This window comes from Silene latifolia, chromosome Y (genome assembly GCF_048544455.1).
Source record: "Silene latifolia isolate original U9 population chromosome Y, ASM4854445v1, whole genome shotgun sequence".
Classification (NCBI taxonomy): Eukaryota; Viridiplantae; Streptophyta; class Magnoliopsida; order Caryophyllales; family Caryophyllaceae; genus Silene; species Silene latifolia.
The window spans coordinates 133,111,390-133,115,273 of NC_133538.1; the positions used below are offsets into that span (position 1 = coordinate 133,111,390).

Consider the following 3,884-nt stretch of genomic DNA (forward strand, 5'->3'; position numbering starts at 1 on the left):
GAAGGTGATTCTTCCATTACTTGTTTTTCATCGCATTATTCAAACTAGTGTCCTTGCTCGAAAGGACAAGGTATCAACAACCATTGATTTGCCTTACGGCATGTGGATATCTCGTCTTTTGGAGGTCAAGAATGTTGTCGATGTTGCAAGTTATGAAGTTATGAAGTTATGACTCGGGATACAATGGGAGATAAGTTTTTACAATTGATGAAATTGGGTGTGATAGGATCGGAGTTGGTGTTTGTTTCTAAAGGCGTTCTTGAGGAAAAGTCGTCGGATGTTTTGGCGGCTATGGATAAAAAATTGGAGGACTTTATGGTTGGGATTAGTGTGAAAATGGAGGCACAAACACAATTGTTGATGGATGTTGTTGCTCGGTCAGGGGCGGCAAAACAGAGTGATGCCTCTATTGGAATTGATTAGGTTGTTGGTGCGATTACGGGTTTAGAGGAGTGGGTTGAGCTTATGTGGAGGGACTTGGACTTGGTTGTTCACAATGTGGTCCGTCATACAACGTCCACGGCGAATTTGGTGAGCCAAGGAGCGGTAATTATGATGGCAGGTCGAAGGACGCGAGAGGAGATGTGGCTTATCTTTGAAGCTACAAAGGCTCTCTCGCTCAAAGTGCTAAACTTTTGTATGTGTTTGACCACCCAAGCTACCCATGTTCGTTCTTGCCTTGACCGTCTTTAATCCCTTGAATTCCACACTAGACCTAGCTATGTCAACCCTCATACCGTAAATCACCCTCGCCGTTAAGCTATTAGATGATTTTCGGTTGTCTTTTGTTTTGCTTTCCTTAGAAATAATACTCTATCATTCGGCTCATTAGGCTTAACTACTCTTATGTCAATTCGGCCCATTTTGGCATTGTTGATATTCAGCCCATTGGCATTATTCGTTTGGTTTGTTAGTTAAGACATATTATCGTAAACTTTATTAGATGTTGATTACTTTCTCGTTTTATAATATATGTCTGCTTTTATTTTCTTTCCTCTGTTTATATTATTCTGGTTATTTTATATCTTTTCTCGTCTTTTCAATGATGTCAAGAGGGGGAAGAAATGACCTTGATTTATAGAATTTGCCTAAACTTGCTCCTTGTCAAGACCTTTAGTCTCTTAAGGTCAATAGATTATATACTTTTGAATATAATTATCTTACTTTGCATTTGACCCTTCTACAATATGATGGTATTGCATTGAGGAGGAAGTTTCTTTAGACACAAATGATAGGAGGCTTGTCATCATTAAAAAGAAGGAATTTTTGATAATGACAAAGTATATATGTCTATATATTTGGTACTTGTAATGGTTTGTCGTAAGTTACAATAAACATTGAATGAAGCTTGTTGTGATTATATTAAGACAAGAAGACAAATACAAGTTTTGATGCTCAAGACGAAGAGCTTATATTCAAGATACAAGATGATCAACTACTGAAGATCTCCAAGAAGATTAGATTGTATAGGTCGTTATTTGGTAATGGTATCTTTAGATGTGATTTTTGTGAGGTAAAGTTATAGCTATTTCATCTATAACTTTACTAAACCAAATCTAAGGTTATAGCTCTTTTACTGTAACTTTGGATGACTTATGAAGAACCTTGGTTTTAAAGCTTAAAATATATCAAAATGTTTTTATAAACTAAATTATTTATTTTGAATATATTTTATGCTTATCTTGGATAAGTAATTTAATTGTATCTTGTTGACTAGTAATACAACCTATAAGTTGTCATGCCATCTACGGTTTATGTAAGTTATTCATGTTAAACCCTAAAAATAAACCGCTTAGTACCAGGATATTATCCCCTTAAAGATAAGATAAAATCTTAGAGAATAATTCTTTCTTCTTATGCACGAAATACACGGCCTAGGGTTTTGTTTTTTAAACCCTAGTTTCCGTCTTCTATAAATACTATTTTCCCTCTTTTATTAAGGGTAATACTTTTCACGCAAAATCATTTTACGAGAAAATTACGTAAATAGTGTAAAATTATTTTTAATTGCAAATGCTTTTAAAACGTGTTCTTACTTTATTTATAATTTTGAAAAGTCAAGTTCTTTATTTGTCAATTACATTTATTGATATCGTTATTGGATAATAGTGCTTAGATTTGTTTCTTATACATTCAATTGTGTGAACATCAAAAGAACAATCAAACACTTTCTTATTAATGTAAGATAGATAGATCGAGTTTTTAACGGTACTCAATTGAGTTACAACTAGAGTTAGTTTTACGAGTGAGTTGATAATTTTGTAATCCGTAGAGAGCTACTAAAATTATTAATCGAGAATAGTGGACATAGGTTTCGACTTGTGAAACTGAACCACTTCAAAAATCCGTGTGTCCTTTGCATCTCTTGTTCAAAACGAGTGTGATCATGCGCCCGTAAGTCATCCACGGTTGAGAACACTTTTCTCATTCCCAAATTCATTTGCTCCATGAACTCAATTAATGGAGGGTTTAGTGGAGAGTATTGGGGCACCTTTCTAGAAGTAGAGGCCCTGGTTGTGGGAGGAGCATTGTAGGTAAAGGAAGACGGTGTTGGGCCTTGGCGGTTTCTCCCATATGTCGAAGGAGGAGCCCCTTGGGTTTGTGTTACTTGGGCAATTGAAAGGCGGCAGTGCTCTTAATCCGGTTCAAGTTTGAAAAATTAGGCATTTAGTAGGGTGATGAAGGTCATCTTCTGTGAGATCCCATAAAAAATCATTTTTTTTGAAATAAATAGTAGGAGTCGCCATTAGGTTTTATACAAAAACATACAAAAACAATTTTATCGGAAAAGGCCTTTTGATCCCTGGAATGGGAGTGATTCGTTATCCGTTCTGTACCAAATATTGTGGTTTCGGGGTAAAGGTACGGTTAGAGAAGTGCTTATAGAAAAAGTGTCATTGACATTGGTTTTTTAGGTCCATTTACATCTGTTTTGGGTGATGTTTCTCGTGGCGTTGTTTATAGCATTTGGAACAATAACATCGGTCGTAAAACACGATGGAGCCAGGTAGTGGCTCACTGATCTTGATCGTACTGCAGCCGGTATCACCAACTGGAAGACTCATGCCCCTGCCTTCTATAAAAGATATTTTCCTCCACAACGTACCAATAAGCTGAGAGGAAAAATAACAAGTTTCAAGCATGCACCGGATGAGAATTTTTATGAAGCTTGGTGTCATTTCAAGAAGTTGGTGCGGTCTCTTCCTCATCATGGTTTTGATCAGTGGTTTTTATGCAACAAGTTCTACAATGGGTTGTATAATGACCACCGTGCTATACTTGACGCCTCATATAATGGGCGATTTCAGAAGCACAATGACGATGATACGGGATGGGGGTATCATTGAGGAGATGGCTACCCATTGTACTGAGTATGGAACCCGAGAGATGGCATTCAGACAGTTCAGTCGGTTGATAATGCAGTTGTGGCTCAGTTGGAAGCTATGAATACCCGTTTTGATAAGTTAGAATCGCAAGCTGCTGGTGATCAACAAACGGTTCACTGCTGTTGACTATCTAACAGAGAAGGAGCAAGTCCTTGCCTTTTTGCAATATAGGCAAGGAGGGGGTTCCTATTACAGTAATGAAAATGGAGTCCATCCCAATTTGAGGTAGACCAGTCAGAATGTGTTTAATCCTATTCCTCCTCCGCAGCAGCAAGAAGCTTATGTCACTCCTCATAAAGCTCAACAAGGCTTTCAAAAGCCTCCATCCTTTCCACCACCGCATTAAGGAGCTTCCTCTAGTGGAGTAAGATAGTTAGCTGAGTTGAAGTCAATGATCCAATCATTGACTAAGCAGATGCAGATGAGTGACCAACAGAAAGAAGCTTCAATTAAGTCACTCGAGACCCAAGTTGCCCAACTCGCCGCTATCCAGTCCAC

The 3,884-nt window shown here is 37.7% G+C and overlaps 1 non-coding gene across 1 annotated transcript; it reads right to left on the reverse strand.

Moving 5' to 3' along the window:
- Positions 1-3,110: 3,110 nt before the first annotated feature.
- Positions 3,111-3,217, reverse strand: LOC141636655 (small nucleolar RNA R71). Its single transcript, XR_012541255.1, has one exon. It is a non-coding gene; the product is annotated as a small nucleolar RNA R71 (small nucleolar RNA).
- Positions 3,218-3,884: the final 667 nt, after the last annotated feature.